Below are 24892 nucleotides of genomic sequence, written 5' to 3'. Positions count from 1 at the left end.
TGATGAAAACTTGGTTGCAGAGGTCACGGGTCTTCAGACGGAGGGTACTAAATTCTACAGGGATTGGAAGTATGCAGCTGAAGCTTTCAAAAACTTCCCAAAGTTGGAGGATGAGAAGGGCAAGCTTGTGAAGAAGGACAACATCTCCTACTACACTCCCCAGCAGGTAAAGCCCTTCTGGCAAAAAGTTCTAAGGGTTTTAATGGAGTATTTGACTATGGATGGAAGATTTACAAAAATTTATAACTGTCACTTCACTATTTTGAACCATTTTCATCATGGGGCTAAAATTTCCCTGCCTTTCTATTTAGCGTCCTCTCTAAATGAGAGTCTTGCAGACCACGCTAAAAAGCCTAACTCTTACCCTATAGCCCACTAGGGGCTTATTCTACTAATATATGAACATCTAAAGGACAAGGTCAGGGCAACCAAAGATGACCCCTTGATCACTAACGCTCATATCTCTAAGAGCTGCAAAGACTCTGACTCGAATGGGGATGAACCCAATACCCCTACCCACAAAAAAAGGAAAGCCAAAACAGAGCATGAGGAAATGGAGGTGCACTATGATGAGGAAGAGGAAAAGGATAAGGACATTGATACTGAAATGGAGCAAAATAAGGATGAGAACAATGGTGAAGGGGAGGAAGGGGGTAACTCTGAAAACCCTCACTCTAACCCTAATGGCTCGGAAAGTGAGAATGTTGCTCTGAATTCTAAGGAGTATGACAACCCTAACTCTGAGGAGACTGAACAGGGCAAGGACTCTACAAACACCATCTTGAACACTGCCCGTAACTGCACTCTGGAATCCTTCAATTTCTAGAAATGGGTTGTCGAAAAAATCACCAATATGCAAGGTAAGGAAACGGAGCTAGAAAATAAGATTAATAAGTTGATTAAGGATTCTAACTCTGGGAAACAGAATGATGATATGGAAAACAATGAAGCTGAGGAGGAAATGGAGATGGAGGATTGGCTAGAGAAAGATCTGATCAAAGGGGACCTGAAACACTTGGAGGATGTTATCAAAACTCTGAAAGAACAGGCAGAGGAGGACAAAGACAACATCAACACCCAGATCGCCCGTAATGAGAAGGCTTTGAAAAGCTTCATGAACCACAACCTCTAGGTCCTTAAAGTTTCTTCCCAGAACATGAACACTTTGGTGGATCATTTGGAAAGGAAAAATCAGGATAAGAACCTAGTTATTATAGAAGATGTTCCAACCTCCAGCCCGACCCACTAGAATCCCAGACGCAAAACTAGGCAAACCACTACTGGGAAGGACACCAAAATGAAAGAGAGCTAGCTGGGACAGGAAAAAAATGACTTGAGGGAAGCAACCAAGGCGATGATGCTCTTGGTTTAGAATGTTGAGGAATCTATTAAGAGTTTTTAATTAACTTGTAATGCTGGGCTTGGGGCCAATTTCTTGTTGGCCTCTTGCTATCCCTTTCTTTGCTAGTCTTTTGTAGCTATCTTATTTTGTTTCCTTCTTGGCTATCTTTCAAATGTAATCAGGTTTTGGGTCCCTTAAAACCTATTTTTACTTAATCAAGAATAGACAAAGTGATTCATCATTAGAGAATGGTCCTTGTTTGGAACTTGTGATATCTCCATCTACTGTGCTCGATGTGGCTCCTCTTGCATGTTGTCCACCTTCTTGAAAAAATGATGAGTGATATCAGGAGGTGGATGACTTGCTTGATTAGCTCCATCTGCACTTTAGATTCTCTCTCTCTCTCCTCTCTTGCTTGTTTTAGACCTTCTATTTGTCTCTCAATTCTTGTATTTATTGTCCCTAGTGTTGTCTACTTGAGGATGATGCAAAGCATTGAGATCTCTTTTGGTCTCTTGCATGTTGAATCAAAAGAAACATGTGTTCTTCTTCTATGGTGGTTTTGCTTTCTTTGGGGGATGAGGACAATTATATGCATACTTATACATGATATACACTATTTATCATAAAAAGAATATAGGCCCTAGAGTTAAGCGAAACCACCTCATTTTTTATGTCTTGTGATCATTATCCTTTGATTTGTCTTCTCTTGGGGGTATATTATTGTGATGACATGCTTGCCTTTTTTGGGTGTATCCTACCTTAAAGCAATTGCTCCCGATAAGGTGTACATAATCTCTTTAACATGGGTCATACACTCCGCTCAATGATTCTCTCTCTTGCACATCTTGATACTTAGATTACTTAGTGAACTCAGTCCTTTGCTTTGTACTTTTGGCATTTTTATTTCTATGACTCATAGTAAGAGAACCTTACTAGTTTGTATTCATGGTTCTCTCTCTCATGATGTCCCTTTTATCTTCTCATCGATGTTGTGAGATCCTAAAGTCTATTGGGGGCTTGGTGTATCTTGCCTTCCCGGTGACTTGGTGAAAGTTTTTCAATGTGAACCCCTTGTACTTTACTGAGACTATGATTGACTTCATACACTTGCTAAAGTGGGGGCTAAATGTAGCATCCTAAAATTGCACCCTTATACAATTTTGATACATTGGATCCCTATGTAATGCCCGCCAAAATACCCTAAAGAAACTAGACAATAATATACAAATGGAGATAAATTTTTTCTTAATTAAAATCTAATAACAACTAATGCAACATATAACATCTCCATCTATTTACATTCATTAACCAATTAACCAATATGAACATACATCTTTCCTCATTTCATCAAATAACGCAAGCGGAAATAACACAACATCAATAATCTTTCTCTAGGGTACTTTAACATCATTACTTAATTCATTTCCACAATAACATACTACACACACGATAGGTATATTTCACCTTCATTAATGAATCATAATCTAATTCTTTAACCATGAGATATGCAACCTACAACATTACTCATTCCTCATGATATGCATAATTTCCTTTCTACCAATGCATCTATATGAATCATTACTATATACTAAATCCAAATAACATCTTATAACATATTCACTTACTAATCTACGAATATTCCTCCTTCAAGATTATTTAACATTCTAACTAGCCTCTAAACATTCCATGAAACAATACAACTAATCCATAAAGAAATTACATTCTATTCCAACTATAATCCACTTATTTCGATGATTCAGAAGATCACGTCTCTATAATTGTTAAAATACAATATACCTAAATTCTAATTTCCAACTACAATTCATTTTACAAATACGAATCCATTAAATACATCATGGGCATAGCTCTTCCTACTACAACATTCCATCTACTATATACAAGAATGTTACATTACATGCATTATATCTTATCCATTACATAAATCTGCTACAAGGTACATCCATAGTACATCACAAAGCCGAATCCACATCCGCACAAGAAGAATCCAAGAGAACATCCCAATGGCTAAAAAGCACCAACCTCTTGACCATGTGGAACCAAAGGAACCACCCCCCGTGCTAGGAGATGAAACAAAGTCCCAGCACATACTCTAAACCTAAGCTGGCACCTATAACCAAGGAGACTAACCACACAAGGACTCTCAAGCAAGAACTCACACATACAACAAGAATGAACTCCCAGAGGCATAAAACTCATCAAGACATAAATGCATCCAATAAGCATAATCATAAACCATAAAGGGGAAATAGATGTAGGAGTGGAGTGTCATCGCATGCCATCCTCATAACATAATAACATAATAACACAAGGCACTAGCTTGATGAACATGTGGAGCCATCTCAACCTATGAGAGACTAAGGGAGATTAGCTTACCATCTTCACGACCTTCTCATGCTTATCCTAAAACATCCTCCCTAGGACTAAGTCATGAGGCACAAATCAATTTATCATCTTATTAATTAATCTAACTACCCAACCCATCAATTATTATGTTATCACCTATTTACAAATCATAGAAAACTCCAATGTGCCCTGGTGGTCTAGACTTCATGCATCCTTACAAGGAACCTCATGCAAGCCTATCTCTCGTGACCCTGGTCATCACAAGGAAGCCCACTTCTCCTAACATGGCCCAACAATAAATCACAAGAGCCTCTACCAACATAATTACATGAAAATAATACTCAATGCAGCCAACAACTTCCACACAAACTCTTACAACATAAACTTGGCTACAAAAACATCAATATAGAAAAATGAGCCTCTTGGCTAGCAATAAACAAAGGCATATCAAGACATCAAATGCTGCCATCAAATAAAAGATAACACCATAGCAAGGCCTACTCATTTGTTTGTCCAAAATAGTATAGTAATCGTCTCAATCATCCATAGCCTATCCACATTGAAGAGAGTCTAAAATGTACACAATGGTGTAGAGAAACAAATATACTCGAAACCATCAAAAAGCATCTAAACTGATCAAGCCCAAAATTGGGAAATATTAACAGAACTCAAATAAATCCTCTGGTACAAAAATCAATTCGGAAAAATACCTCAAAAATGACCAAAATTGAGAAAATACAGAACACAGATAGGTTAGCGCTTTTGCCCTGCAAGACAACGCTTTTGCCAAAAAGAACAGAGCTTATGCATTCCATAATTTCCCATATGCATCCTAAAACAACGCTTATGTTTCCAGGTTCACGCTTATGCTTTTTGTGACAGTGCTTATGCTATGCAGAGCAGCGTAAATGCATTACAGGATAGTGCAAATGCAATACAGAACAATGCTTTTGCACAATAAGACAATGCTTTTGCAGAAACAACGCTTTTGCACAAAACTTATGGAAAACTTAGAAATTTTTTGGGTAAAATAATTAAATCCAGACTTTACAAAAGGGCTCAAAAAACATATGAAAAGAGGTGCCCAGAAACAAGGAATACGTAGGTATGAACACAATAAAATATCTCAAACTATAGACCAAGATTTAATCAAATATCTTCATGGCATAAAACAGACTGCAAAAATCACAGAAAATCAAATGAAGATAGTCCCAAATAATCACAATTGACGAGTCACAAAGGGAAAACCAATCTACTCTCATACAAACAAGGATTAAACTAGGATCTTCATAACCATTTTCACAGAGCTGTGAAATGCCATGCGTAGGAAAATCAAAAACATATTTTCCAGCAACTATACAAAACTCAAATAATATAAAGTTCTTCCCCAAATATTAACCTTCAAAAATATTAAAAACTATAGAATAAACAATATTTCAACCCAGCCCCAAAACATTGCAGACACAATGCATACACAGAGAAGCCATTGAAAACCAAAATGCAAGTGAGGAACTCCAATATTTCAATCCAGACCCAAAACATTGCAGACACAATGCATACACAGAGAAGCCATTGAAAACCAAATTGCAAAGTGAGGAACTCCAACTTGCAACTTTGAAGTAATGGATTGAAGTGGAAGATGAGCTCCCACAAGCCAAACCAAATCCAATCCAAGCTCTAGCCAAAACCAAGAGAGAAGAAATCCAAAACCAAGAACAAAACTTGCTGGAGAAATTTTCCAAAGAAGAGCCAACCAACCCGAAAAACCTCATGGGAAAGAAAATAAAAAGCAACAATAATCCAAAAACCCTAGCCTCAATCTCGGTGAATCAAAATATTCCATTTTGGAGTATATTTTACCAACCCACCATACAATATAATTCATTCATCCATTTTGAATTCGACCAATGAGAGTGAAGGGTAGGTAAAGTAAATAAAACATACTTATCCACCTAAGTGGGATTGTTTTATTTCTTTATTTAATTTAATATGTTCATACACCCCACTTAGGAATAAAATTCACACTATTAAATAAATATAAGTTGTAAATAAATAATCCAAATGGGGATTAAAATCAAATAACCCAAAAGCTAATAAAATAAATTAAAGAACCAAATAAATGTAAGATATCATTTAAATGTCAAACCATAGAAGATCAAATAAATAATTAAATAATCAAAACTTATAATTTAAAATTATTAAAATAAACATTACCAAATATAAAACTACACATCAAGGGCCACATAATTATTCTAACATAAACAAGTAAATCAACCAGCTTACTGAACTCACAATACCAAAAGACCAAGCTTACTAACTGACATGGCGAATTATGTCAAGACGCTGACTACTCACGGTGAACAACTTAGACCTAGAGTATGTGAGGGGAAACTCATGCCATCTCTGAACCACATAAGCCATTCAAACTAAAGACACGCTCAGACCTATGAAGCCAGGTGGAGTCAATGTCTGGTACCTGCAAAATCCTGCAACCACAAAATGACAATACCACATATAGAACAAGTAAGTGATAGAGAATCACGATGACACATCCCACTCGCGATGAGTGATGTGGAATCATCTCTATCATGAAGACAATCAAACAATAGTCAAACACATCTCGTAAACATCTCATCATATGTAATCATAAAGTAGGTTTAGTGTAATCATAATCAACATCAAAACCATTATAAATCTAATCTATCAATAATCCATCACATAGTGAGCATATAAAATCCATCGAGTACATATATCATCAAATCACATGATCAATCATGATAGTACCAACATCCATATAGATAATCAAAATAGCATATGTCCAATAGTGTCTAACATCAATCATAAGTCACTGAAGCACATGAGTAATCATCATCCAAATCATCAAAATATAGTCTATATAAGTCTATCAAGGACAATATTAAAGTCAAATCAAGGGTGGACACTACATCCTCCCCCCTTTGCCTAGGCTTACTCCTGGAAGCCTAAGAACAAATAGGGATATAGCTCTCTCATCCACATTGCATCCTCCCAAGTAGCTGAAGAATCATCAATCGGATCCCACTGGACCCTTACTTTCTCTATGCTCTGACCTTTGAGGGACATCTCTCTATGCTGAAGAATGCACACAAGCTCCATAGAAATCTTCCCATCCTCGACCTATAAAGCATTCCAATCCAACACATGCAAAATATCAGGATGATATAACCTCAAAACTAAAACATGAAAGACATCATGGATGTGGGACAAAATAGGCGGCAAGGCAAGGCTATAAGCCACAAGGCCAATCCGCTCCAAAATATCGAAAGGTCCAACAAATCGAGGTGCCAATTTAGAGCCTTTTCGATAATGGATCAGACACTTTCGCAGGCAAACTCTCAGAAATGCCCTATCACAAACAGAAAATTGCCTGTCCACTTGATGAGCATCCTCATATTTCTTTTGTCTATCCTGAGTGGCCAACAAATACTCTCTAATGCGAGCCACCTGCTCCTCCATATCCTGCAACATCTTTGATCTAATATGTACTCTATTCTCTAAATGGTCCCAACTTAAGGGCATGCAACATGGTCTACCATATAATGCCTGATAAGGAGACATACGAATAGAGCTATGGTAACCATTATTGTATGCAAACTTAACCAAATAGAGATAATCATCCCAATGAGACTGTTGATCCATCACATACATCCTCAACATATCCTTCAATACCTGATTCACCCTCTCTCTCTGTCCATCTATCTCGGGGTGATAAGCTGAACTAAAGTTCAACTGCGTACCTAAATCATGTTGAAGAGCTATCTAAAATGCTGATGTGAACACTGGATTGTGATCTGATATGATCCTCCAAGGAATACCATGCAACCTCACAACCCCTTCCAATAAAACCCAAGCTACTGTCACTGCTATATACGAAGACCTGATCAAAGAAAGTGTGCTACTTTGGTCAATCTATCTACAGTGATCATAATAGCATCATGATGACATGAAGACATGGGCAATCCAACTATAAAATCTATAGATATAATATCCCATTTCCATCCTGGAACCAAATGTGACTGTAATAATCCTGCGGGATGCTGATGCTCTACCTTCACTCGCTAACACTCTAGGAAACATGCCACTAAATCTACAATATCTCTCCTCATACCAGATCAATGATATATCTGTCTCAAATCTGCATGCATCTTCTTGACACCTAGATGTGCCGAGTAAGGTGCATGATGTGCCTCTGATACGATCAAATCTCGAAGACCGTCTAACGATGCAACATAAATACGTCTCAAATGCCTAATAATTCCATTTGATTCCACTAAGTAACTTGTATATCTTCCCTCCAGAGCTCTACCTATGGAAACCTCTGCAATAATCTCCTAATACCATATATCCAAAGGAAGGGAACTAAGAATACAGCTCCTCAAATCCACACTAAGAGACATTGCTGAAATCTCATGCCTCTTGCGACTCAATGCATCTGCTACCACATTATCCTTACCCTGAATATATCTCACCTCAAAGTCATACTCACATAAGAACTCCATCCAATGCCTCTGCCTAGCATTCAAATTTGTTTGTGTGAAGATATACTGCAAACTGCGATGATCACTATGCAACTTGAATCTATGTCCAAGAAGGAAGTACCTCCATCTAACCAAAGCATGAACCACTATCACTAACTCAAGATCATGGGTGGGATAATTCTGCTCATGATTCTTAAGTTTATGTAACTCATATGCAATCACACGACCATCTTGCATCAACACTGCTCCTAGACCCTCTAAAGAAGTATTTGTGCACACCACAAAATTCCCCAAAAGATCTGGCACTGCTAAAATAGGTGCACTGGTCAAATGCTCCTTAAGGATCTAGAATGTTGTCTCACACTGCTATGTCCAAACAAACTTCTTTCCTTTCCTCTAAAGAGAAGTGATAGGATGAGCTATCCTGGAGAAATCCTAAACATATCTGCGATAATATCCTGCTAGACCCATGAAACTATTCACCTCTCCCACATTAATGGGTGCTAGCCAATTGACAATTGCTTGAATCTTTGAGGGATCAATTGTAGTACCCTCTCTAGAAATCACATGACCAAGATATCTCACCTCTGTCTAGAAGAAATCACACTTCGCCAAATTGGGGTATAGCTGATTCTCCCTAAGAAATTGCAAAACCTGCCTCACATGATCCTCATTCTCCTCAACCAATCTTGAATAAATCAAAATATCATCCAGAAATACTGATACAAATATGTCTAAATACAACCTAAATACACCATTCATCAAGCTCATGAAAACTGAAGGTGCATTCATGAGATGAAAAGGTACCACTGTGAACTCATAATGACCATATCTAGTGCGAAAAGTTGTGTGATGAATGTTTGCCTCTTGAATCCTTAACTAGTGATACCTAGATTTAAGGTCAATCTTAGAGAAGAATTTAGCATCCTTAATCTAGTCGAATGAATCATCTATTTGAGGCAAGGGATATCGGTTCTTCATCATCACCTTATTAAGTTGTTTGTAGTCAATGCATAATCGAAGAGATCCGTCCTTCTTCTTCACAAATAACATAGGTGCACCCCAAGGGGACACACTAGGATGAATAAACCCCTTCGCCAACAAATCCTCTAACCGAATCCTCAACTCATTCAACTCCTACGTGGTCATCTGATACAGAGCTTTAGAAATAGGCTTAGCTCCTAGCACCAAATCAATCCTGAAATCTATATCTCACCAAGGGGGCATACCTAGAATCTCACTAGGAAAAACATCTGCAAACTCCTGAAGAATGGGATGCTATTGTAATAAATCCTTTGAGATAACTCCCTCATCCACATCCTTCACTCTAACCATAAACAACTAGCAACCCTTACGCGCACACCTCTTCATCTACATAGAAAAAATCATGCGAAGAGAGATAGGTCTCTAAATACCTACAATCTCCACACTCTTCCCATTATCATCCATCCACTGTACTCTCTTACCTCTACAATCTATCTGCACTTGGTGAGATCCAAGCCAATCCATACCAAGAACCACATCATAAGATCCCAAAGACATGACATGAAGATCCACAGAAGTATGGCAATCTCCTAGAACTAAAGGACAATTGAGCACAAGGGAATCCACTACCACTTTGGATCCCGTAGCTAACTCTACCTACCACCTATCATCTTGCTTTGTCATAGAAAGCCCACATCCCTCTACTAGAAAAGGAGAAATAAAAAGTTCTGATGCTCCAGAATCAAATAACATTGAACAAGAGATACCACCTATCACACCTGATGTCTCTACAATGGTGGCATGATGCTCAGCTTGATGGTTATCAACTGTCGCAAAAACGTGATGAGACCTGCCTGCATCTCCAACTGTAGGATCAGAAGTAGCTAGCTTTTGCTGCCCTGAAATCTAAGAAGTACACTGAGGACAATGAACGGCAATGTGACCTAGCTGTCCACATGCAAAGCAATCTCTCTTGACAAACACTCTGCTACCTGGTGTTGTACTCGACTGCTAAACACTGCCTCCACTAGAAGCTGGCTGCGAACTCTGCACTGGCTGAGAAGGAGTAGGTCTCATGTCATGCTCATGATTGTGACTCCTATCAACCTGAAATGTAGCACCTCAAGCAAAGCTCTGCCCCTGAGAAAACCTCTTTTTAAACCTTTCACCACTATGGAAGGAAGAAGGATGGCTCCTAGCATATCTTGAAGACTGCTGCTATGGTCTTCTCACCATAGATCCTGTAACTGGTGCACTAATTATCTGTCCTCCAGTCATTCCTCCTGATGCTAATGAAAGATTCTCCTCTACTAGTCTCATCTTCTCCATAGCTGCCTCTAAGGTCTTGGGTCCGTGCATCCGAACCTCTCCACCAATACAATCATTAAGACCTATCACAAAGTGTTGAATCAACATTGGCTCATCATCCACATATCCAGCATATTGTCTAAGCTTGAAGAATCTGCACTCATACTACTCCACAGTCATCCTCTATTGTCTCAAATCATGGAACTCATCAGCCTTCCTCTACCTCCAATGATCTGAAAGAAATCTAGGATGAAACCGCTCCAAGAATAACTCCCAAGATATCGTTGCTATGTCCAAATGCAACTTTTGTTCCTCCATGTGCCACCATGTTGTCGCAAAATCATGAAGATGCAAAATCGCACATCTTGCCTTGGTGTTACTGCTACACTAATGCATAGAAAAACACCTACCTAAGTCCAATAACCATGTCTCTACCTCCATGCCACTGCCTAAGCCATCAAAGGTAGGAGGATGAGTCCTAATCAGATCTTTGATGTGACTAGGTACAAGTGCCTCTTGATCCACCTCCATTCTCCTCCTAGGAGAATGCAAATGCTCTCTCTCTCAATGCTTTGAATGATGAGATCCCTCCTACTAGTTCTCCTCCTATCTTGGTCCTATGCAACCAAGAAGCTCCTGAAGCACATTCACTGATTGTGGAATTGGATCATCTCTAGGCTGCTCCTGCTCCTATTCCTCATGGTGTGACTCTTTAGAAACCTCGGGGTGAGGGTTCCTACGAGTACCCATGTGACCAGCACGATGATGATCTCTACCTCTAATAGGCATCTTATCTAAGAAAATGCAAATGAAACTATAAGCTAAACATCTAAGGGAACTATAACAAGGAAAAATAAATAGCAGGGATAAAACCACTGGGCTACCCCATGCCAAATGCTAAAATGCACAATAGGCTCAATCGAAACCAGAGTACCCGGTGTTGAACCTGGCTATGATACCAAGTTGTAATGCCCGCCAAAATACCCTAAAGAAACTAGACAATAATATACAAATGGAGATAAAAAAATTCTTAATTAACATCTAATAACAGCTAATGCAACATATAACATCTCCATCTATTTACATTCATTAATCAATTAACCAATATGAACATACATCATTGCTCATTTTATCAAATAATGCAAGCAGAAATAACACAACCTCAATAATCTTTCTCTAGGGTACTTTAACACCATTACTTAATTCATTTCCACAATAACATACTGTGTGTGTGAAAAAGTGAACCTGTAGCTGCAAGCACAACACTTCAATTAAGTCATTATATGCATGGTTAGTAATCAATAATCAATAAAAATAAACTGTAGCAAAGTGACCCATTGCCTTCTAAATGATGCGAGTATAAGATTTCTCTCAATTTGTTATAAGCAATACCAGTGCCTATACTACACCAAGATGAAGGATTTAATCTATATGATATTAAGCTATATGGATGCAAGATAAATGAATAATTCAAGCAATAATGGATGCAGGTAATAATGAATGTAAAATGGATGCAAGTAATCTAAAAAAAAACAATAATAATCAATCGATGACTCCAGAGCGAAATTAGCGTGATCATAATCTCCAAGCATGTTGTCAAAAATCTCTGCGGTGAATTGAAATGAGAGCTGATGACTGAATTTATAGAGAATTACAGAGAGATGATGAAAAAGCTCAATTTAGGATTAATTGAAATAATTGAGAAATCAGGTTGAGTTAACCTTGAGATAGATTCCAATTATAGTTCAATTGAAATGCATTCGAATTAGAAGTCCAAGTTGCATTGGAAAACAATAATAAATCAATTCCATGCATTTGTGATAAAAATAGACAATTCTTCAATTTAATCAAGAAAAGAGTCTTCTTAATGCAACTGAACTTCTTTTCTAAACGCTTTGAGTTCCAATTTAAGAGAATAATTAATAATTCAATTAATTGCTTTTTTGATTTCAAGTTCTCAATTTAGAAAAAGAAATAATATCTCAAGTTTGATTTCTCTCTTAATTCAATTCTTTTTATTTAATTTTCAACTCAACTCTTTGTTTTGTAATAAATTCTTCTTTTTGTAGCAAATTAATTCTTTTTTGCATGATTGAATGGCAAATTTATTAATTAATTAAATATGCAAAGATATTTAATAAATTAAAATAGGATAATTGATCAAAATGAATATTCTTGGAATGATTCAATTAATTAAATAAATATTTAATTAATATTGGGTAATTGATTTTGCCATGTGATATTTGATAATTAAAGAATTAATTATGTGCTCAAGATTGATTTAATTGCCTTTTGGTCAAGACCTTGGTGATGTTGTCGAGATTAGGGGCCCATGGTTTAGATGACCATTTTTAGGGTATTACATTTGCCCCTCTTTGAATTAATGTTCGAGCAGCGCGTTGGCTCAAAGAATGTGTGATGTCTAGGAGATGTTAGTTCTGAACTTGATTGATCATGAACTAGATGAAAGCAAGGTGTTAGCGTGATTCGAAGCGACAAAACTGAATGAAGTTTGATTAAAACAATACCGATCCCAAACTTGATTGAACTGAGGAATGATAGAAAACAAAGATACCGAACTTGAACTTGATTGATCAAGAAGTGAATCTTACTGATCTAGAACTTGATTGATCTTAGATGCAGTGAGTGATGATAAAAATCGATCTTGATCTTGATTGATCAAGACATGATGAGCGAAGAATAAACCGTCCAGCTTGATCAAGAAATGAATACTGAACACCTACTTAGATTTAGAGTGATCAAAGAAACTCTTTAAACTTTTTGATTGAGTTTAAACGAATAATCAGTTTGATTTGAAGCAATGAAACTGATTGTGAGGCCTCACCTCAACTCAGTCTGACATTTCAGTGGTTTTTATATTGAGACTATTACGAATACTTTATTTTGATGCATTTTGGAATTTAGAACTTATATGATTTCAGGATTTGGATAACATTGCTATATATTGATGATTTATTTATATGCTTTATGAGATAGAACATTACATGATTTTTGAATAAGATGAATTTGCAGTGATAAATGTCGTTATTAAATTTGCAGGACTTTACTATGATAATAGAATTATGATGTATGTTTAAGTGTGGATCAACATTATGAGAATTAGGATGAATTGCTTATGTGAAATTGCTTGGATAAAAGATGTATTTAAATTGTTCAGATGTAAATTGTATGCAAGGGATGATGTGTATTATTATTCCTATAATTTATATTATTTGTGGATATTTGAAAGTTACTAATGTGTTAATTGAGATGCGCAGGAAGTTATCCATGTGACCATGGAAATATTATGGAGAACCAACCCTAGACCTATGTATGTTCGTAAGCCAGGGTTTGTCTATTTGGAGAGACAACACCCCGTTTGTGTTGTATTTTATTCGTAACAGTATATGATGCATGTGTGTTAAGTGTTATTTAATTGATTTGTGTAAATCCACAAGAGACGATTTCATGTATTAAATTGTAAAAGTGTTTTCTTTGTGTCACTTGACACGTGTGGATTTAAGTTGAATTTTTATTTTTGTCTCTTGGTAGGAAAGTGTGCAACTATAGCTTTTTCAATTAATGTAACGTGACGTCATAAATACCTTGGGTAAAGAATCTTTGGGATGGTCAACATAGGTTTGACCCGAAAATAAACTTCAGAGGGGTTTAAAAAGGGTTAAACGAACACCTAGGGGTAGTTTAATAGGGTTTCCTAAAGCCCATAAGGTATACCTAAGGGTTAGGGGTAATTTAAGGCAAGTTTCTACTCCCAAGTGACCTTTTTGACACCCTAAAAATTGACTTTTTCGAGTTGTGCGAAAATTGAAATTAGAAGATTGAACCTAGTTGTAAACTTTCCTTTTCAAATGAGAGTTCCCTTTCCCATTCTATCTTACCTTCCTCTTTAGTTTTTAGAAACTTGTGAGAACTCTCACAAGGGGCTTCTTAAGAAAGAATTAGAAAATTTGTGGGTAATCACCCACTCTCCATTTTTGGAGACAAGAGAAATTTTGAAAAGAACAGACTAGATTTCGAATAGAGAATTTTGGCTAAGGGTAGAAGGAGAAGAACCGTGTAATTGGGCTGCTCATCCTCAACAAGATTAACCTACCTTTGGGCAGATTAAGGTTGGTTGTATTCTTCTTAAAATAGCTTCTTTTTGCATGTGTTTTAAAGTATGTTGGTGTAAAAGATGTGCTTCCTTGTATGTCCTTTTGGGAATTTCATTTGGTATTTTGTATTATGTATTGTATGTGTTTTGGGAGTCATCAAGACCTCTTACTCTTGGGAGAGAGGAGGATCTTGTGGGTGGTAGAAGTGACAACCCTCGAGTGAGAGACTCTCATTATGAGAGCGATCACAAGGGATTTTGTGTGACCCTTGCTGCATGGCATGTTTGTGCAATGGGGGTCATAAGGAGGGAAATAAGGAGTAAGGGGTTTCTATTCTTGATGTATTTGGTGTGCCATGAGGTGGCTACATGTTTTTTTCATACTTGCAGTTCTCCTCGGGGTATTGGTCCACTACCACCCTTAAAAAGGTCATCACCAAGGTGTGGTGCAGTGTAGCCGAGATGGGAGTGTGTTTGTATTTGTGTGCATTATGTCTTTTGTGTTTGCATGTTTGTTTCCCATCTAGGGCTTGGTTTTCCGAGCTTGGGGGGGCTACCAGTTAGCCTGGGCTGGGAGGTGAGCACTCCATGTTCATGGTTTTGATTTAATATGCAGGATTGTCGGGAGAAAAACATAGGACAAGTGGAAGGTTGCAGGAGTTATTTGTTGCAGAAAATTATTTGCAATTGTAATTTTTAGTTTTAAAAGAGAAATATATCCTCATTTGTTGAAATGAGAGGCTAATTGTAAAATAGAAATAAAGACATGGGATTTTGTTATTTGTTATTTAGATTAATTTGGTAGAATACTTTTTGAAATGAAATAAGCTAGATATATTCTTCTTTTTTATTTGAAAAGAAATGCCTTTGAATTGAAAGCGATTTTGTCTTCATTTTAATTGTAGAAAATATGAGATTTAGTTGTTAATAGGTTTTATTAAAAGTTATTATCTAATTAGTTGCTGTAGGAATTGCAGAATCAGTAATTTTATTTATTTCAAAAAAGGAAAAAAATTCATAATCTATTATAGTTTGTATTTAGAGAAAATCTAGATTTATTTAGTTGTTGGTAAAACTATTAAAATCTAAACATGTATGTAGATGAAGGTAGAAATAAAACACCTGTATAATTATTGCTTAGAAAAGTATACCCTTGCTGTAAATGAATTAGAAAATTAGTTATCCATCTATTTCTTTTCATCTAAAATAAAAAATACTAGGACCTATTTATTTTAAATTGCTGTCATATAAAATATATATATATATTTATATAAATATATAATTTTATTGACATGTAGATTACATGAATACCATTATATATATATATATATATATATATATATATATATATATATATATATATATATATATATAGAAAATGCACTATTATAAATGGTCACAAAAAAAATATGTATTTATGCCTGCATGGATGAAAAAAAAATGCTATGTGTAGATAGGAAATGTGGAAATCATCAAAGCAATAGAAACATTAAACTAGCCCAATCACAAAACTAGATTGCAATGATAACAAAACCTACAAACATTCAATAGAGATATGGAAATGAAACATTCAATTCAAACACAAACCATCTCAAATGCGGATGTCTCCTCCATGATTCTCCATTGTCCTTCTTTCTCCTTCAAATAGCTTTGTTTTGTGGATCTCACCTTCAAGTGCATAAGCATAATGTGAAAGCAAGATTGACAAGATGGTAGCGCAAGAATACTAGAAGTGTGATTGATTCGGGGATTCGAAAATGTGATCAATTGGGATCTTTGATTGAAGAAATTCATCCAATTTATAGACAAATTGGAGAGATGACCAGATTAGCATGAAGAGATTTGAAAGGAAATTTCAAATCAAGAATGACAAATATGACAAATTATGACAAATTGACACTTTCTATGCGAAATTGATTGATTGATAATTATGACAAATTATGACAAATTGCTATGTCAAAATTGATTGATTGACAAATTATGACAAATTATGACAAATTATGACAAATTATGACAAATGTCATTCCCATGAAATTAGGAGAAATATTAGCGAAAATAGAAAATTAGATGAATTAGAAATTAGGAAATTAGAAAATTGATGAAAATTAGAAAATTAGGAATTAGGAGAAATTAGTAAATTGGAAAATTAGGTAAATTAATTAATGATTTTTCATTCATTAATTAATTCACAAAAAGAGGGAGGAATTAGTTAGCCAGTAAAATAAATATTTAATTGTGACAAGAAGACTTAGGATAAATAAATAAATTATTTAACCTAGAGGGAAAATGACAAACAAGATTAAATGAATAAATCATAAAACCTTAGAAGATGAATTAGAAATGCAAGGATGACAATTAGGTCTTGACAAAAGATAATTGATGCTGATTCGATTATGGTTCTGATTTGATAAAAGACCAATGTTGATAAATGATTTGATTGATAAATGCACCAATTGACAAGGAACAATGACTAATTGATCCAAATTGACATGATTGAGAAGGACGACGATCGATGATAAATCGATCACAAAATGACAAGATTGAAAATGACAATGATCGATGACAAATCAATCGCAAAATGATGAGATTGAAAATGACAACGATCGATGACAAATCAATCGCCAGATGACAAGATTGAAAAGAGGACAAAACCCTAATTAGGATTGACGATGTCCAAAATGATGATAAATGAACACGCACATTGATGCGACAGGATAAGATCGACCAAAATCATGACTGAAGATCGTTATTGACAAGATCAAATTCGAAAGCGAGACAAATGAAGAATGCAGAAGAAGGACTTGATGCTCACAAATGATAAAAACCAAGTGCGCAACATAGGAGAAATGTTAATGCGATGCAAAAACCCTAAAATAAGGCAATGCGCCAATGTTACAGTATGACTCCGCAAGCGTTGACCAGTTTTAGATGTCTACATTTTGCCCCTCTTTGATACAATGCGATTTTAAGCATTGTTTCAAAGAACAATACTGAAAATGCCCCAAACCCTGACAATGACATATGCATGCCCCCTCAAGGAATTGGCCAAAAACATCTAGAAAAGAGGCCAATTGATCGATAAGAATGATAGAAAATGATAGGAGCAAACAAACTGACAATCGGGGATCGGATACACAAAGGACAAGCAATTGAAGGTGCAAAAGACCATGACCATCATAAGATGGAGAGAGTGCACGTCCATCTATGCACTGACAAAGATCTATAAATGAGACAAAGAGAGTGAAAAGAGCTCATTTGCACTAGCCAAAGAGGAGGATTTGTTGCTCTGGAAAAAGACGCTTGCAGAGAGATGGCAAACATTCCAATGGGAGATCACCTTGGGGAATGTGTACACACCTATAGATGACCGGATGATGCGGGAGTAGCGGTATGTATCTCAAAAACCCAAATTGTCAATTTCATGAATTTGACTTGCTTGCGGGACATTGCGAGGCCCACAGGGAATGGGGAAAAGGACTTTTGCGCTTGTGTGGTCGCATCCTGCGATTGTGTAGGGTGTCCTACACCTGTGTAGGGTACACAGGTGCAAGTTGATGCTACACAGGTGCAGGACATAGCACACAGGCGCAGTTGTGCACTGGAAAGCCCAATTTGATCAAAAACAGCATGCAAAAGATCCCGAAAAGGGGGATAAGGGTAGGATATCAAAATAGATTAGAAACACCCTGATTTGTGGATGAAACAAGGAAATGCAACATGTAGGAGAAAACCCTAAAACTGACAAAGTGTGCCCCTATTGTGATGCAGAGTCGACAATATCCATTGATTACGTGGGAGAACCGACCTGACTGCTTCATGTTACGACATAGACTCAAGAGCACGGACAGAGATACATTAGCAGGACTTGGATTATACTATATCGCATTCATGCCCAAGATTAGGGAAAACACATGACTGCTTACCACATTGGCAGAGCGATGGCATTCAGAGACGTCCTCTTTCCATCTGGCGACTGGAGAGGCGACGGTGACACTAGAGAATGTATGGTGTATCCTCTGCATTCTGATTCATGGGGAGATGATAGAGTATGACCCAGTGATAGGGAGAGACACTTTGTGCAGATTATTTGAGTGTGACGTAGATGATCTAGATATCGTAAAGAGGGAGATTGGCTGGGAGACCATGGCATCAAAGTACGATCAATGATATGTGGTGATAGCCGTGGTTATAGCATGCCTACTAGCAGGAGACAGATGAGGACATGGATTCCCTATTGGATGGGGAAGAGTGCTAGAGTGGATGGCGACAGAGGGGATGGTGTACACATGGGGACCATGTGTGCTTGCTATGCTATATTTTTAGTTGCATCAGATAGCATATCAGGGGGTGCAGACATTGAGCTGTGGAGTCACATTGTTATAGGTATGGGCATTTGAGCACATAGCCATATGTCGACCGATTGTAGAGAGACAAGTATTACCACACCAACCATATGTGTACTGTTATGGGGGAGCACTAAGACAGGGTCCTTTTGGATACATATTGTATTGGCGACATGAGCTAGACAGATTGAGGGAGTTCAAATGGAGGCCATATCTTGATTGCCCTGGATGGTCAGATGATAGTGATGAGCTATCGTATTGTAGATAGGAGAGATACCTGATTGGGTGACCAGTGAATTGCCAGAGAGTGATTGAGATGTACCTGCCAGAGAGAGTCAGACAACAGTTTGGAGAGAGGCAGGATGTACCTAGAGGGACTGCACACTTTGCCCGATCTCACAGAGAGACGAGTCAGTGGGGAAGGATGATTCAGCCACACATAGCCTATGCCAACTTCACACAGCTACAGCGGAGACAGTGGGATTGGAGATCAGATGTGGTGGATGTCGGGATGACAGAGGAGTATGAGCGATGGTTTGCATGACGGCGGCCAGTGCCATTGACAGATCCTGATATTTCAGTACCGAGGAGACAGGAGGACTTCCCACTCGCTAGAGAGGAGGAGGGAGATGATGAGGATAAGGATGAGGATGAGGACAAAGAGGATGAGGGGGATGAGGAGGATGGAGATGATGAGGATGAAGATTATGAGCTAGATTCAGCCGATCAGGAATCATTGCAGGATATACCCATAGAGCCAGAGACAGCTAGGATAGAGGAGATGGAGATGTGCAGGGCTACCATAGCGAGTCAACATGATCACATTACGACATTAGAGAGACAAAATGCTATCTTGAGGATAGAGCAGGGTCAGTTTAGAATGGAGATAGCCAGACTTACAGTGGCTTGAGATACAACAATAGCCCAGGCACAGCAAGAAGGGCAGAGAGTCACTGAGTATATTGGGTCGATTAGGGATGCCAGTGCACGTGAGATGGCACAGATGTTGGTAGAGATCGGAGAGGAGATACACCATTGGAGGGCACTATATGAGAGTGCAATTCCACTACAGCAGAGAGCAACGTCATATCGGGCACGATCGAGGATAGAGAGGAGGCCACGTTCTCAGAGGTCAGTGAGCAGCATGGGGGTGAGTGGACCTATGAGACCACCACAGCTGGGACCTGGGGTAGGAGGGACATCATCCTTGAGACATGGTAGGGATGAGGAGGACAGAGGGAGCACCTAGTGATAGAGGCACGTACTCCTTATGACAAAGACATATCTAGTTTGACATCATGTAGTCAGCCTGTGGGCCATACTTAGGACAGACAGTCGAATTTTGTACTCCGATATTATTTTGATATATGATATGATATGTATCGATATGATGGGATGCAATGTGTTATGACTTATAGTTATTTTCCATGTATGGATGGCTTATGCACTGTTGATGTACCATTGTGGAACATGTATGGATATATTTTTTTAAATGTTTTTGATGCATTTATAATATGAAATGGATAAAATGCTTGATGTGATGCTTGATATAATGCAAATGTACTAATCAATGAATGCAGGATGCAGCATATGTGTGTTTTTTTTGTGAAGATCGGAGAACTAGACTGAACTGACTACCCAAACTGATGGAAGAAATGTTAGTAAGAAGAAATGAGACAGAGGATAGTGAGAGACGAAGAAAAACTTGCTTTCACTAATGCACTTTGTAGGTGAGAACCTTTATTTAATGTAGCAAAACAGATGCATAGCATCATGGCATTGAAGGCCAGAGCTGAAATGCAACCCTTTTTGCAAAAGACAGACACATCACACACAAGGAATGAGTGAAGCATCCTAGGGTGCATACATCAAGGGTCGAGGTATGTGCGGCGTTCACAAAGTGAATGTACTTATCACAGACACCCAATGATATAGTTGCCCCAGTTTGTGACAAATATTCCATAAACAGCAAACACAACAAAAAAAGGACCATGAACCATCCCGGTCACTCTAAATCACTCAATGACATCATCGAGCAACATAGGAACATGATCAAAGCAAAAGATAAATCAATAAATGATAAGACTCGCTAATTCCAACAAGTCAAACAAACATCTTGATCTTCATTGTCAAAAGTTGAAAGTGTTGATAGGACGATCATGATGTCTGGTTTCAAGGAATGTGGTACCCCGTCTAAGACAGGACACAGTCTGGTTTTGAGTATACCACACCCTGTATAAGACTCATGATAATGGTGACAAGGTCAAATGATATCGATGCTGATGTTCGATTGAGAAGACAATTATGATTAGTTTGAATGTCTGGTTTGATTGAAAAAGTTCATCTGTTAATGTGTGATTTTCATTAAATCGCAGTGTGTGATTGCGAGTCGTTGGATGTATGCTCAGCGATCTGTCTATGCACAAAGGGATCATTTATTGCAAAATGCTTGTTTTTGGATTTTTATGTTTTTGAAAAAATTTCGTTCATTTTTTTCAGGACTTTATTTGACTTTTTAGGGATTTATTCCAGGACATTTTTCAATTTTTATGTTGTTTTCAGGATATTTTTTCAATTGTTTATGATTTTTTCAGGACATTTATTTGATTTTTTTGAATTTTTTCAGGACATTATTTGATTTGAAAGTTCCAGTGATTGATCATGACAAGGGAAATGCACCCAATGCACATCAGAAAGACATATATAGAGACCAGGACCGAAACATATGCACAAGAAACCAGAGTATGCAAGACAATGATGTTGACCAATCATAGGCCTGGAACAGAACATTGGGTCAGGACAAGGATAGGTGTGATAAACCTACAGAGAGAAAGCATAGCTAGAGGTCATGATAGATGACGGAGCAATGATCTTTTTACACATGGTGCCTGTTTGCCAGGTTTTCACCATGGTACTTGCCCAAAGCACTTGTTTGCCAGGTTTTCACTAGAGGGCGAATCATTTTACTTTTTGTTCTTTTTCCTTTTTTTTTCATTTTTTTCTTTTTTCACTTTTTTTTGTATTTTTTTGAGCTTTTTGATTTTTTTGTATTTTTTCAGGATCATATTTGAAGAACTGCTGATGGAAAATTATGCCCAGTACTTGTGAAGGTGCATGCTATTTATAGGATCTGACAAAGGTTCACCTTCTGGGGTGGCAAGCTGATATGCCCCCGAGCCATAGGCTACAGTAACTATGAAAGGCCCAACCCAATTAGGTTCAAACTTGCCTTTGATGATGTCAGTAGATTGTGCATTCTTGGGGTTTGCCTTTAAAACCAGATCTCCCACTTCGAAGTGTCGCCCTTTGACCTTCTTATTATAAGAGCGACAGAGACGGTTTTGATATGCTTGCAAATGTGTCAGGGTTGTCTGATGTTTCTCATCTAACATCTCAAGCTGATGCAACTGAGAGACTTTGTGCATCTCATCATCAATCAGATGTTGCAATGAAACATGCAAAGAAGGAATCTCCACTTCCAAGGGTAAAATGGCTTCCGCACCATACACCAAGGAATAAGGTGTTGCGCCAGTAGGTGTGCGGATAGAAGTACGATAAGCCCACAGTGCTAGATTCAACTGTACATGCCAATCTCAACTAGTTTCATTAACAACCTTTTTCAGGATCTTGATAATGGTTTTATTTGATGCTTCGGCTTGACCATTACCCTGTGGATAGTATGGACTAGAGAAACGGTGTTGGATGTGAAACTTTTCATAGAGTTCTTTGACATCTTTATTCTTGAATGGACAACCATTATCTATGACTATGGCAAGGGGAACCCCATATCTGCATATGATATAATTCAATAGGAATTTTGAAATTTGCACACTAGTGATATAGGTCATGGGGATAGCCTCGATCCATTTTGTAAAATACTCTATGGCTGTAATGATAAACTTGTGTCCATTTGCAGATGTCGGGTGAATCTTGCCAATAAGATCCAATCCCCATTGAAAAAAGGGCCACGAAGATATGACAGAATGAAGCTCTTGGGCTGGCGCATGAATATAATTTCCATGGATTTGGCATTTGTAGCACTTCTTGACAAAATCATGAACATCCTTTTCCAGAGTGGGCCAATAATACCCAGCACGAATCAACTTTTTGGCTAAGCTCAGACCATTGAAATGGCCCCCACATATACCATCATGAACCTCGCGTAAAGTCATTTGTGCTTTGTCAGAATCCAAACACCTGAGGAGGGTATGGTCAAAGGAACGACGGTAAAGGGTGTTGGCAATGATGACATATTTGGCTGTCTGTCGGATGAAGGCTCGACGCTGGTTAGCGGAAAGGTTAGGTGGTAAGGTTTGGGATTTCATATATTCATAGACATCATTGTGCCACGAGGAGTTAGGACCAACAGGAACACACATCACATCTATTGTCAAAATTTCAAAAGAAGGGACAAGCAACTATTCGACCAAAAATTCACATTTGTCCATATTGTGGGGCATATTTAACATGGAAGCAATCGTAGCCATCGCATCTACCGACTTGTTTTGAATTCTTGGAACTTGACTGAAATGGATAGTCGTGAATTTTGTCTTGAAGAAATCTACCATATGCTTGTAGGGAATAAGCTTTTCATCTTTTGTTCCGTAGTCATCATTCACTTGACGGATGACTAACTGAGAATCTCCATAGACTTGTAAATGTCTGATGTTCTAGTGGACTGCTACTCGGAGTCCTGTGACCAGAGCTTCATACTCTGCAATGTTATTGGTACAATGAAAAGTTATTTTGTAGGACTTGGGAATAGCATCACCTTGAGGGGTGACAAAAAATATACCTACTTCGGACCCAAACTTGGTATGGGATCCATCAAAATATAACTTCAATTCATTAGAAGATGTGAGAGCAAAGACTGATTCATTTGGAAAATTTGTTAACATGGGATGTTCATCATAAATAGGAGCCTCTGCAAGTTGATCTGCTATGATTTGTCCTTTTATTGCCTTTCACTCCATGTACTCAATGTCAAACTCACTGAGGAGCATAACCCACTTTGCTAGGCGACTCGTCAAAGCTGCCCTACTAAGCAAGCATTTCAAGGGATCAATTTTTGCAACTAGCAATGTCTGATGACTTAACATATAGTGTCGAAGCTTCTGTGTTGCAAAGACCACTGCTAAACATGCCCGTTCAATAGTTGAATAATTCAGCTCATAGCCCACTAGTGTCCGACTGATATAATAAATAGCTCGCTCTTTGCCTTTCTCATCTTGTTGGGTCAAGAGAACTCCTAGTGTCATTTTAGTTGCAGAAATATACAATAAAAATGGCTTTCCTTCTATAGGAGGCATTAGAATAGGTGGCGACAGCAAATAGTCCTTAAAAGTTTGAAATGCTGATTGACATTGCTTAGTCCATTTAAAAGTGTCTCCTTTATGCAATAAATGCTGGAATGGATGACATTTGTCTGCCAATTGAGCTATAAATTGGTGGATTGACTGTATCTTTCCTTGTAGACTTCTTAGTTGACAGAGATTGGAAGGAGGAGGCATATCCATTATTGCTTTAACCTTGGCAAGGTCGACTTCGATGCCTCTGTGAGAAATAATGTACCCTAGTAATTTGTTGGCTGTGACACCAAAGACACACTTCTTTGGATTGAGTCTAAGCTTGTAAGTTTCCATTCGGTCAAAGATTGGGCCAAGGATGGCTAGATGACTATCTCTTGTGACAGATTTGCATAATAAGTCATCAACATAGTCCTCAATCAAAGTATGCATGAAATCATGGAAAATTGTCATCATAGCTCTTTGATATGTTGCTCCAGCATTTTTAAGACCAAAGGGCATCACATTCCAGCAGTAAGTACCCCAAGCACATGTGAATGTAGTCTTATGTTGATCTTCAGGAGCAATGCGAATTTGGTTATAGCCGGAGAAACCATCCATTAATGAGATCA

The sequence above is a fragment of the Cryptomeria japonica genome, chromosome 4 (genome assembly GCF_030272615.1).
Source record: "Cryptomeria japonica chromosome 4, Sugi_1.0, whole genome shotgun sequence".
Lineage (NCBI taxonomy): Eukaryota > Viridiplantae > Streptophyta > Pinopsida > Cupressales > Cupressaceae > Cryptomeria > Cryptomeria japonica.
The sequence above is the reverse complement of the archived record's forward strand: the minus strand, read 5'-3'. Positions refer to the sequence as shown.